General features: G+C 35.8%; 1 long non-coding RNA gene across 2 annotated transcripts in view; it reads left to right on the top strand.

Annotated features, from left to right (window-relative positions):
- Positions 1–2537, top strand: part of LOC132010165 (uncharacterized) — an 85526-nt gene extending 82989 nt beyond the window's left edge. For both annotated transcript variants that reach the window (XR_009402184.1, XR_009402185.1), the window contains one exon: positions 2212–2537. This is a non-coding gene — a long non-coding RNA (uncharacterized LOC132010165). The remainder of the gene's footprint in view (positions 1–2211) is intronic.
- Positions 2538–13738: the final 11201 nt, after the last annotated feature.

Genomic DNA, 13738 nt, shown 5'->3' with positions numbered 1-13738 from the left:
ATCAAGAGGGAAATAACATGAATACTAAAATAATAGAATATAAGATACAGGGCTATTAACTGGAGCTGTGGAGATGAACAAATCTGAACAAAATACTACTCACAGATTTGGACCAATGAAATTGCTATTATTTTTCTAAGAAAATGTAAATTAATACAGTGACTCAAAAAGAAGTAGAAAATCTAAAACCATCAATAACTGTAGAAGGAATTGAAAATGTAGTCAGAAATTTCTCTCAAAGGAAAAGTCTAATGCCAGATGGTTTACTGTAAGTTTTATAAAAATTTTAAAGGAATAGCTAATTCTCATGTTTTAGAAATTCTTGCAAATGATTGAAAAAGATAGAAAGCTATCTAATTAATCTTCCAAAGTTCGCTTCAGAGTGACACCAAAACAGTATGATTTTAATACACAAAAAGATAAACGTTTAGTAGTATTCTAATTATAAATAGATGCAAAAATTCAAATAAGGTATTAGCAAGGAAAATTGCAGCAGAATATTGAAGGTATGAGTAAGTAGGGACTCTAACAGGAATTCAGATTTTTCATCAGGAAATTTAGTGTGGTTCTCTATAGAAACAGATTAAGGGGGGTGCCTGGGTGGCTTGGTGGGTTAAGCTTCTGCTTTCAACTTGGGTCATGATCTCAGGGTCCTGGGATCTAGCACTGCATTGGGGCTCTGCTCAGCAGGGAGCCTGCTTCCCTCCTCTTTCTCTGCCCGCCTCTCTGCCTACTTGTGATCTCTGCCTGTCAAATAAATAAATTTTTAAAAAATCTTAAAAAAAAACAGATTAAGGGGGGAAATCATATAATTATTTCAGTTGATGCTCTTCAAAAAACACTTAATAAAATATAACACCAATTAATATTAAAAACTCTTCACTTGAGATAGAAGTTTCTTTTTTTATTTTTATTTTTTATTTATTTTACTTATTTGAGAGAGAGAGAGAGCACACAAGCAGCAGGGGTGGTGGGGAGGGAAAGGCAGAGGGAGAGGCAAACTCCCCATGGAGAGCTGGGCATGGGAGTTGATCCCAGAACTCAGAGATCATGGCATGAATGGAAGACACACTAAAATGACTGAGGCACCTAAGCACCCCTGAGGAAGGGAAGTTAGTTAATGTGCTAAAGGGTATCCATGGGCTATCTACAGCAAGCATCATAGAAAATGGTGTAACTTTTGAAGCATTCTTAGTGAAGAATTAAGATGAAGATGCCAATACTATACCTTTTCAACACTGCTCAAAGACTAAGCCCAAGCAATAAATTTGATTTAAAAAAAAAGTGGAAATGAGAACTGATGGAAAGGCAGAGGCAAATGTCATTATTTGTAAATGGAACAATAATCTAAAATAGAAGACCATGAGTTTAATGAGCAAGTGTTTAAGGCTATTAATGGTTTAAGAGACTTAAATCATTATTAGAATGAAAAGATCTAGACTTACGGGAAAGGCGACTGTGAATGATGCCCCTCTAGTTTTGGTCCCTTTTTGGACAGATGATAAGATTAAGTTTATAGTGAAAAGCATTATTAAATATTTGTGTTGTATTAACTCAAGTTGCTTTCATAAGAAATCACTTTGCTATCTTTAGAAATGAAGCTTCTGTGGGTTTATGTCATTATTTGGAAAAAAATTTCAAAATAGAAAATAAAATTAGACTGGGAGCCAATAAGTTTGCCGTTCTCCCAAAATTCCCATTTTCAGATATTCCCTTCCCTTTTCATCTGCTTATGGAAAAATCATCACAAAAGCAGATTCACATATTTGAAAACATACAAACTCATAATCTATATTTGCAGTGGAGTTCCATTTTCTTTGTATTTAAATGACCTCCTGAGATATAGAAATTATTATTATTGTCATCATTACTTTTATGCATCATCGAACACTTTTTGAGTCATTGATCCAAATTTTCAAATAGGGGCATTAACTCAGCATGATACTTATAATAGAAAATAGTGAATTCACGATTATAAAAAATGTACTGCAAATAGTGGAGTAATTTATCAGCAGAGACAAAAAGGCGTTCTGTTAACTGAAGAAGAGGCAAGAAGAATTGATAAACACACTTAAGGTTCCTACAAAAACTTTTCAGAAGGTAAGGATTATTATATATGTAATGAGATTTCTGTGAAAATCAAATTGTTTCACATCTTAAGTTTATGAAATGCTTGCTAACATAATCATTCCATCGCTTTTTCTTCTAAAGCTTTCATGTTATCTGAGGACCACTTGACTGACCACCAGATGTCTGGAAACCTCACTTCAGGAAGCTCTCCTTCAAGTATTTGAGGAATGGAAGTTGAGGCAACATCTGGGTTAAAATTATATAGTTGTGGAATAGTTAAGAGATGCTGCTTATCATGCATTTATTTCTATTGGAGGGGGGCCTCAAGGCCATTTCTCAGTACAAAGCCTAAAACTGACACTTTCTTCTCCACATTTGAGAACTTATTACCATGTGTTCAATAGCTTCTGAGGAGATGATGGTGCACATAGAACTTTCTTCCCCAATAAAATCATATTTTAACACTGCCTGGCTTGTCTCCATTTTCAAAAGAAAGATATTAATCTTCAGTTTAAAGGAAACTGTCCAAAAATATTTTCCAAAGTATTAAATCTACCTTTTTTTCTTATTACAATAGCCAAGAAATAAATCTGAGTTTATTTAGTATAAACTTGGTGCTTTTAGACAAAGCAAACAAAACCCTTCAAATTGCTTAGGAAAATATCCAAACTTGATGAAGCCCTTGGACATTGATTTAAGCATGTGGCTTTTGGTTTTTGCATATTGAAAGGATTGGATATGGCAAAGTCAAAAACGTATGCACATGCAAGTGAATGGAAAGAGAGAGAGAGAGAGACCTCTGTGGGCTATTCCCTTTGCTAACCTTATATCTTCCTGGCTTTGAAGTGGAAATATCTGGTATTTCCAGCTTGGACTAAATCACAGATTTCTAATGAGTTTCCTTGGTATTTGCTCTGACCTGATTCAGGTCAGCTTATTGCTTTTGCTTGCAGTTGAAAAGCAGAGGAACAAGAGGTAAGCCTTCCTTTGCTCATTTAGGTTTTAGTGAGTGATCTTAACTCAAGCATTTCTAATTAAAACGTAAAGATCATTAATATGCGCCATTAATAAAGGTTTGTCTTTCGGCTCAGAATGCTCCCATGGAAGTGCCGGGAATCCTCCTGCATCCACTGGTGCTAGACCATTGCTGCTCTTGGCGAGGTCTCTGAACAGGCTGGGGTTTCTGTCTGTTAACCTGAGAGGCTGGTGACAACTTCTGTCAGGCTCAGGGCAGGAGGAGCCAAGAGGAGAAACAAATTGCAAAGGCAGCTTCTGCTTTGCACTGCCACCAATTCCCAGCCCTGGCATTGCTGAATGAGAAAAAGGCAGAGGTGTCGTGAAGCAGATAAGAAAGATATTAAATCATGTTTTGAAGTTATTTATCACTCTTCCCCCGAATTAAGAAGTATATTCATATGGTAGCAGATCTCCCCTCCACCCCCAGTTTAGGACTAGAGGAATTCAAGTTTCTATGTAATCCACATCATGCAAAACATTTTAACGTGTCATGTTTCCCTAAAGAGAAATATTACCTTTGGTTTGACATTTCAAAATGAGATATTCACTGAAAGAATTTTTTTTTCTTTTTTAAGAACCAGAAAGAGAGAGAGAGACAGAATGGGGAGGGAGGTGCAGAAGGAGAGAGAGAGAGAGAAAATCTTAAGCAGGCTCCACATTCAGCATAAAGCCTGGTACGGGGCTCAATCTTACAACCTGAAATCATGACCTGAGCCAAAATCAAGAGTCAGATGCTTAGCCAACTGAGCCACCCAGGTTCCCCAGCTGAAAGAAATGTTTAATTGTAATTGCTGAGCTATTTGGTTTTGAATATGAAAATTGTGATTAATTAAGTCTTTAAAGGCACATAATATGAACAGAAATCAAATGGATAATTTAACCCATAGCTTGTAATATTTATGGCTTTTTAAATTTATATTATGTTGAAAAACTAAACTGAAGAGACATGATGAACAGCAAGTTAAAATAGAGAGAGCTATGGGACTGTCCAATTACTTAGCCTTCATCTTAGGAATATTAATGTAGGGATTTAAGACAAATTAGAAATAAGAATAAATTTACTTTAATCACGTCCTAAACACTCTAGTAATTATATAAAATGTTTGTTAATTTATTGCTTTTATTTGCTTCTCTATATAATCATCTGAACTTCTGACCGTTTCAATTAAGTTACAATATAATTAGTGTTTCTGTTAAAGTATTTGGAGTTGATAGAATACAACATTTCTTTCATAATCAAGATTATTATGTTGCCTGGGGTATTTGTGATTTCCAATTTAGTTAGACTCAATGGCAAATACTAATAATTTGCATGTACATTTTTATGCTTTTCATCTTATTGATTAATCTTTGAACCACTTGAGAAAGAAATATGAGCATTGACTTTATACCATGGTTTTATATAAAATTCATCCATGGTTTAGAACATCTGGAGATTTGAAAAACTCACACTAAGCTGTATAGGAAGAAGAAAGGCTATTCCCCTAACATACTTGTAATAAGAAGGTTCTGGGTTTTAATCTGTGTCAAAAATTAATTGTTTACTCCAGAAAAGCCTGTTAATAATTTGAGGTTATCAAGAAAGATAATCATCTATTTACTATGACAGCAAGAAAGAGTTGTAGAAGTAGAGTTGAAGTCAAGGAAGAGACATATTACAAATAGCTTTCTTTTATAATGAGAACAGATATTATCTAGATTTTCATTTACATATGGCTATCAAAATTTGTGGGATAAGCCCAATTACCATGTATTTTTTCAATAGAAATAATTTGTTAAGTATAAATCACTGCATTCCACTGTCAAAGTTTTAGAAGACTTCAAATTTAAGTATTTATACATCAAAAGAAAAGTTAGATTACATAGTCTACTTTCATCACGGATCATATTCAAATACTTGCTCATTTAAAAATATATGCATGTATGTATAGTGACCAAGTGTTTCCCTCTTAGATACTGAGTAAGCCTAGTAAGGCAACTCAGCCAAACACAAATAGCCAATTTGCCCCAAGCTGAGCTTATGAGAGCCTAAAAAATCATAACCCTGAGTATAGCAGTTATCAAACTTGAGTGAGCATCAGAATCACCTAGAGGGCTCATTAAATCCACATTGCTGGGCTCCACCCTCAGCATTTCTAATAAGTTCCCAGGTGATGTTGATGCTGCTATCTGGGGTCACATTTTGAGAACCACTACATTCGAAGGTACCTCTGAGATTTTCAAAAAAGATTTCTTAGCCTTATTCCAGTTTGTACTTTGGCTAGAGGTTTGTTGTTGTTGTTGTTGTGCAATTCATCAGAAAAAAATGACCTTACTGTTTTATAACATCACTCTCAGATGCTGTCTGCCATTATTTTTCACACTGGGTTTCATATACCAACAAAAATGAATCATGTATGTCTAAAATGTACATTTTTATAAATGTATAATATCTATCTATCATCTATCAAAATACAACTTTGTGCTGGCTTATTAAGCTTCTAAATATCTTAGTGTGTTTGAACTTAAAGTTGGAGATGATGGTTAGAAACAGGTTGGAAGTTGGAGGAGAACTTAGGTAGAGCAGAGTGACCCATCAGGGGCTTTTACAGAGATGGGTAAGGAAAATATGTAGGAAATCTTGAGGACATTTTGTATCTTTTTTTTTCTCTTTTTCAAATTTTTTTTATTTTTTATTAACATATAATGTATTATTAGCCCCAAGGGTAAAGGTCTGTGAATCGCCAGGTTTATACACTTCATAGGACTCACCATAGCACATACCCTCCCCAATGTCCATAACCCAACCACCCTCTCCCTACCTCCCTTCCCCCAGCCACCCTCAGTCTGTTTTGTGACATTAAGAGTCTCTTATGGGGGGGGCGCCTGGGTGGCTCAGCAAGTTAAGCCTCTGCCTTCGGCTCAGGTCATGATCCCAGGGTCCTGGAATCGAGCCCCACATCCAGCTCTCTGCTCAGCAGGGAGCCTGCTTCTTCTTCTCTCTCTACCTGCCTCACTGCCTACTTGTGATCTCTCTCTGTCAAATAAATAAATAAAATCTTAAAAAAAAAAAGAGTATCTTATGGTTTGTCTCCCTCCCAATCCCATCTCATTTCATTTTTTCCTTCCGTACACCCCAAACCCCCCTCATTGCCTCTCAAATTCCTCATATCAGGGAGATCATATGATAATTGTCTTTTTCTGATTGACTTATTTTGCACAACATAATACCCTCTAGCTCCATCCATGTCATTGCAAATGGCAAGATTTCATTTCTTTTGATGGCTGCATAGTATTCCATTGTATATATATACCACCTCTTCTTTATCCATTCATCTGTTGATGGACATCTAGGTTCTTTCCATAGTTTGGCTATTGTGGACATTGCTGCTATAAACATGAGAGTGCACGTGCCCCTTCCGATCACTACATTTGTATCTTTAGGGTAAATACCCAGTAGTGTGATTACTGGGTCATAGGGTAGCTCTATTTTCAACTTTTTGAGGAACCTCCATGCTGTTTTCCAGAGTGGCTGCACCAGCTTGAATTCCCACCAACAGTGTAGGAGGGTTCCCCCTCCTCTGCATCCTCTCCAACATCTGTCATTTACTGACTTGTTAATTTTAGCCATTCTGACTGGTGTGAGGTGATATCTCTTTGTGGTTTTGATTTGTATTTCCCCAATGCCAAGTGATGTGGAGCACTTTTTCATGTGTCTTTGGCCATCTGGATGTCTTCTTTATAGAAATGTCTGTTCATGTCCTCTACTCATTTCTTGATTGGATTATTTGTTCTTTGGGTTTGAGTTTGATAAGATCTTTATAGATTTTGGATACTAGCAATTTATCTGATATGTCATTTGCAAATATCTTCTCCCATTCAGTCAGTTGGAAGACATCTGGTATCTTGAGTAATTCTGTCCTTTCACAGAGATGTTTCAGCATGAGATGTTCTAGGATCTGAGACTGATGCTAATTTAAAAAATATAAAACCAGATATATGTGAATAGTTACTTTGGACTGACTCTACATGGTTGCTTTCTTCTCCCTCATATTACACATTTTTCTGGTCAGTCCTCCTCAATCTGAGTAGATCTTCATATTTACAGCCACTAGCACAATCCTAATGTCAGTTAAACCTTGCCTGGCAACTGAGTTGATGGGAGCAGATGTTAGGTGAATAGCTTTAAAACATCTGTTTGAGTGGCCTGCTGTTGCTTGCAGAGAGATCCTGGAGCATGCAAAGAGTTCCCACTCTTTCTCCTTCTCTGGCTCCCACCTGCCCACACTTGATTAGACATTTAAAAATCAGAGACTCTTACCAGGGGCAGGCTTCCTAGCAGAGGAGATTCCCCAGCCTCCTTCCAGGAGTCTGTCTGCTCTCTTTGGACTGGGGAATGCCGTGACCATGGCCATTCTGCATTATCTCTGCCTCTTGTATCATTTCGAGCCTGTTCAGGCAGACATTTGAGAATCCAAGTATTTGTTGGAAGATTGCCTCTGATATGTTTATTTCCAACATGGTTTCAATATTTGGGGTGTAGCAAATTAGCATACATTTCTGAAAGTTCAATACCCTGTATCCACTGAAAAACATTTTGATCTTTATTTGATCAGAAACTATAGGGTGTGATCGTAGTGGAATTGTAGGTTTGTGTATAAGGTATGGGGTTAAATTAAGAGGTGGAGATCACATTCACAGGGGAGAATCAAGAAAGGTTCAAAAAGGACATAGCACCTGAGCAGGTTGAAGCATACATGTGTAATTATAACAGATATAAATGTAACCATAAAACATTCAAACCATACGTTTTGTGTGTGGCTATGTATAAAGATTTAGTATATATTGTTCTGAAACATTCTCTTTGGCTTAAAAGTATATTTTGGACATTTTTCCAACGTGGTAGATAGAGATATATTTCATTCATTTTAATAGTGGTTCCATTTATTTGTTATATGTTTGAATTCTAGTCGATTTAACCAATTTCCTGTTGGCAGACTTTTATTGTCCTCATTTTATTGCCATTACAAATAATATTATAATGAATGTGTGTGTGTGTGTGTGTGTGTGTGTGTGCCTTTATACATATGTAAGTATTTTTTAAGATGAATTCCTCAAAACTAAAATTTCTGGGTTGATATGTATGCATATTCAGAATTTTAAGTCATTCTCTAATTGCCCTTTAAAGTCCTTATACTAACTTAGAATTTCACACAAAATATTTGAGAATGACTTTTTTTACTTCCTCATTTATTAATAAGATATTATAATATTGATAACTAGTAAAGATAAGATATTTCAATTTACATTTATCTGATTATGATTGAGCTTGTCATCTTCTCATATGTTTATTTGCTTTTTTCCATGAATTTCCTCATTGTGCATGTATATTATAAAAATTATCTTCCTGAACAATATTCTAATATTTTTGAAATATAGTTGTATTTTTAATTCATTCCATTGAACCTCTGGAATCTAGTTTTGATTAAGGCATGAGGCAGGGTCTATATTTATTAATTTTCCAAATAATTAACAAATTTTCAAATACTAGTTATGGACTAAATAATTAACCTACTGATTTGAATTACCATCTTTATAATATAAAAAATTATCTTATACCTATGTCACTATATGGATTCTCTTCCATTCCATCTGAAAGAGAAATGTCATTTTTGGTCAACTTTCTGTCTGGCAGAGATTATAAAGAGTATAATTCTCTACAGAAGAACAACATGTACAAAGACCCAGAAGCATGGGCAGTGTCCTTTGTAAAAGGCAAAATTTTAGAGTGGATGTAGCCTTAAGTTTATGCACAAAGATTACAAACTTCACTAGGAAGTCCATAGTAAAAGCAATGAAAAAATTTTCATAAATAAACACCTGTCTCCAATAGAAGCATAATATTCATCCATTCCAATTTGTTTTAGATCATTTAGGCTTGGACTTATTTTAGCACTTTATTAGTTTTTATAGAAAGCCAATATATTTAATGCAGTTTTTAGAAAAAGATTTATATACTTATTTGATAGAACACACACATGTGAGTGCAAGTGTGAGTTGTGGGGGAGGGGCAGAGAGAAAGGGAGAGAGAGAATCTCAAGCAGATTCCCCACTGAGCTCGGAGCCCCATGCAGGGCTTGTCCTGCAGCTTGATCTCAGGATTCTAAGGTCATGACCTGAGTGGAAATCAAAAGCTGATGCTTAACTGGCATCCACTGGGATGCCCCTAAATGCAGTGTTTTCAGAAGGCTTTACCTTTAACGCATTATTGTTAGTTTTTAAAAGTAAACATTTTTTATCATTTATATTTGTGCAGTTTCTACTTCTCTGGAAGGAGAAATGCTGAGAACAAAATGTTCTAGGATTTCAGTGTTTGCATGTAATATCCCTGAATTTTAGTTTCAATTTTCTGATAAGGAAACTCTTTCCAAACTTATCTTTTTTTTTTTTTTTTTTTTTGTGGCCCAAGAGGAACTAAACATAAGCTCATGTGACAGTGAGAGGTAGGATGTAAATGTACAGAAATTATGTGGTGTTGTCTTTGTCGTTAATTTTTTATCCTTAATGTTGGTTTTTCGTAAGGCATGTAAACATAGTGTCCTGTGTGCTGAAACGTGTCCAAATGTTGCTTTCTGTAACTAGATCTTCCCATCATGGTTATCAGCTCCAATTTGAATAAATAAGCAGAACCCCTAAACCTACTTTTATCAGGGTTAGATCACCCTTTTCTTTTTTCTCTCTCTTTTTTTATTTCCTTCCTGTCACGTTTCTAGATAGCTGCAAGCAAGAAAAGCACCTCCAAAAGTTATTTTGACTTAAATCAGCATCACTTCCAAGGTTTAATCACTAAAATGTAATTAAAGTGTCATAATGCTCATTTTAAAACTACTGATTCAAATTTACACATTGCAATGTAATCTAAGTCTTTCTGAAACATCATGCCTCCCTAGAGGAAACAAAAAAAAAAAACAACCCAACATTGCTTCAGATTTACTAATAAAATCAACATGCTATGCTACGACTCCAACATACTCACCAAAAGTAATTTAAGTTTCTTTTTTGTTAAAAGGTTAAATGTTTAAGGGTATTTCCTTTCCAATACTACAGGTATGGTACACAGATTCATGGGGAAATAGAAAATGTGAGAGAATGCTCTTTATAATGATTGGTAGCTTCAAAGCCCTATACTGGAACTCCCTGTAAATATGCCAAGTTGACTATTACAGAAATAGACAACTTGTGGAATTTTGGACATTTTCCATACTCATTGGTGCCAGCCCTGGAGGGGGTGGGCAGTCTAGTCCAGGAACAAGTAAACAAGTCAATAGGAAAACTGATCATTGGAAAGGCTGACCTTTGAACAGTGGAGTCTCTGAACTCTCCGAAGGGTCAACTTGGATTTGGCAAATATTTTAATTCTCCCTGTGTCATGTAACCTTAGGTACTAATCAAAGTGATCTGTTTTTGATATTGAGAAGTTCAACTTCTGGGATGGTGCCAAAGGTTTTGGCATTATGGTGGATGGAATGTATTCACTTGTGTTGCTGGATGAAGAAATTCTACTGTTGTCCTGAAGAATCTGTTTCATTACCAACCTCTCATATTTCTGGAAAAAACAAAAACAAAAACATGTGACTAGTTTCTTTCCAGAAACTGTTGGGGTTTTCCTTGTGTTTGTTTGCTAGTCAACTTGGAAAGGAATCAGAGAGTGGCCCTGCCTGTCCTAAGGTGCTTGGAGGGCCCTGGAAGACAAAGGTTATAGCTGAAATTAAAAAAACAAAACAAAACAAAAAAAACCCAACAAAATAAACCCCACAAGTGTAAAAAGTCTTCCTGAAGACCACTAACAGGAACCCCAAATAGTTGAACTTCAGATGACGTTGAAGGCTTAGGGGTATCTGACACTTGATTTTTACCTTTCTATTTATAAAAGGAAGGTGAACAGGCTGTGATGTTTCTGGTTTTCTGGAAAAGTATTAGAGCCTTGTTAATTATGGTAGAGTGAACATGGCAGGAAAAGGAAAAATATAATTTTAAGTATAATGGTGCATGCTGGAAACACAGATTGGCAAGCATATGGGGTTCTGGCATCTGGACAGAAGCCTTCATAACCATCTGCTTCTCAGAGGTTATTTTGGCAATTTTTGCAGCAATTCCAGTGATTCACAGGTCTGGGCTCAGTTTTTTTTTTTTTTTTAATGACTTTCTTTAGTTTTATTATATTAAGCCCCAAATAATAATAATAATAGTTATTATTATTTTCCTCCATCTTCTTCCTCTTCCTTTTTTTTTTTTTAAGATTTTATTTATTTATTTATTTGACAGAGTCACAAGTAGGCAGAGAGGCAGACAGAGGGGGAGGGGGAATCAGGCTCTCTGCTCAGCAGGGAGCCTGATGCAGGGCTCGATCCCAGGACCCTGAGATCATGACCTGAGTGGAAGGCAGAGGCTTAACCCACTGAGCCACCCAGGCGCCCCACTTCTTCTTCTTCTTCTTCTTCTACCTTTCCTCCTCTTAAGAACTCTTGTTCTTGTTTATATTCTTATTCTCTTATTCTTATTCTTATTCTTATTCTTATTCTTATTCTTATTCTTGAAGTGGGATAGGTTAAATAGTTGATAGGCACTAAGGAGTGCATTTGTGGTGAGTGCAGGGTGTTGTACGGGAGTGTTGAATCACTATATTTTACACCTGAAGTTAATATTGCACCGTATGGTAACTAACTTAAAAAAAAAAAAACACCTTAGAAAAGGAATAATTGGGGCTAAGGATTTTTAACAATGAGCTAAAAGGGCACAGGTATGTAGAAGCAGTTGCTGGGTCTTCTGTCTGTACATTAGTTTCATTGTTGTGGGTGTAAAGTTATCTTAAAATGGAATATGTGCCAGTAATTCATTGTAATAGCAGCAGATGTCCCTTAATGCTAATATTTTTTCTCAATTTTATTCACCAAGTGACATTTTTGGCCTTCAGAATAAATGTGGTATATTGTCTTCCCTGGCTGCGAAATGTGAGAAAGTGTGGATGTACTCATGTTTTTGTGTTCTCTGCTCATGGTCCTAAAATACAGGGACCCAACTGGTAACCTCCAGCTCTCCTTGGCTTTCTTGTTCCACTAAACGTGCCCCAGAATTTTGAGAGTTACAGTTTTTAGTAGTTAGTGTGGTGTCATGTGATACTCTCACCAGCACTCATATTCACCAAAAGTCATTTAACACAGGACCATTGTGGTTAATCATAAAGCAACATACTGACAAGCATGATGCATTAGGAGTTGAATCTTCATTTCAATTTTTTATCATAAAAATCCCATTTATTGATTATTTACATTAATTATGTCACATAATGTGATATATGTCTTTAATGTAAAAGATATACAAGGATGTGAATAGAAGGGCTTGTGGGTAAGAATGAAAATGGGATGGCTCTCCGAGGACCATTTGGCAGTGTATTTCAGAACTTTAAGTACACGTGTCCTAGGACTGCCCACCACCTCCTCGTTCTTCTTCTAGGACTCTATTCTATTTTCTAAAATATTGTCACATACTCATAAGGTCATATATGGTAATTGCAAGATTATTTGTAATGGACAAAGATTGAAGGCAATTTAAATGTCAGTAGGCAAATGGTTAAACAAATTTTGGAAATGCTATACTATGGAATATCACATAGCTGTTTAACAAAGTGACATAGGTCTACAAGAACTGACATGGAAAGGTGTCCATGATCTATATTTAAGGTTTTTCTTTTTTTTTAAACTTGCTTGAGAAGAATATATATAACATATTTTTATTTTTTAATAAAAAAAGCAATATATACTTATTTAAATGTGTAAACGAATAGAAGGTGTGTGTTATAGACTGAATATATCTCCCGAAAATTCATATGCTAAAGGACTCATCTCCAATGTGATAGTATTGGGAGGTAATTATGTTAGATGATGTTCCGAGGGTGGTCATGATGGAATTAATGTCCTCGTGAGAAGAAGAAGAGACCAGAGCTTGTTATTCCTGCCATGGGAGGAAAAGAAAGAAAGCAGCCAGCTGCAAAACAGGAAAAGAGCTCTCACCAGAAACCAACCATGCTGGCACCCTGATCTCAGACTTCCTAGCCTTCAGAACTGTGAGAAATAAATAGCTATTGTTTAAGGCACCTGTTTGTGGTATTTTGTTATAGTAGCTCAGATTAAGATAATACAGAAAGAGTCTAAGTAGACTCTAAATATTAGATGATTACCTCCAAGGGAGGATGAGGTGGACAGATGGAGAAATTCTCCTGTTTTTAATATATATACTTCTTCATTGTTTAAATCTTTGTTAAGTATGTATCACTTTTGTAGTTGAAGAATGGGAGGGAGGGAGAGAATGAGGAAGGAAGGAAGGGAGAGAGAGCAGTATGAACTCCCCAAGTCCATGTTGCATTGTCAAAAGTTATTCTATTTACTCATTTATAAACTATTGTGTTAAAAATTTGTCAGGCTGCTTCTTCCTTGATGACCTTAAGGATGAAACCATCTCTCATATCCTTAGTTCTTCTTATGAGATAAACAGGCTTCATGGAAAAGCATGGTGCATTTTGTAAAATATATATTTTTTTAAAGATTTTATTTATTTATTTGACAGAGAGAGATCACAAGTAGATGGAGAGGCAGGCAGAGAGAGAGAGAGGAGG

The sequence above is a fragment of the Mustela nigripes genome, chromosome 2 (genome assembly GCF_022355385.1).
Source record: "Mustela nigripes isolate SB6536 chromosome 2, MUSNIG.SB6536, whole genome shotgun sequence".
NCBI classification, from domain to species: domain Eukaryota; kingdom Metazoa; phylum Chordata; class Mammalia; order Carnivora; family Mustelidae; genus Mustela; species Mustela nigripes.
Note: the sequence above shows the minus strand (reverse complement) of the source record. Positions and strands in the feature narration are given on the sequence as shown.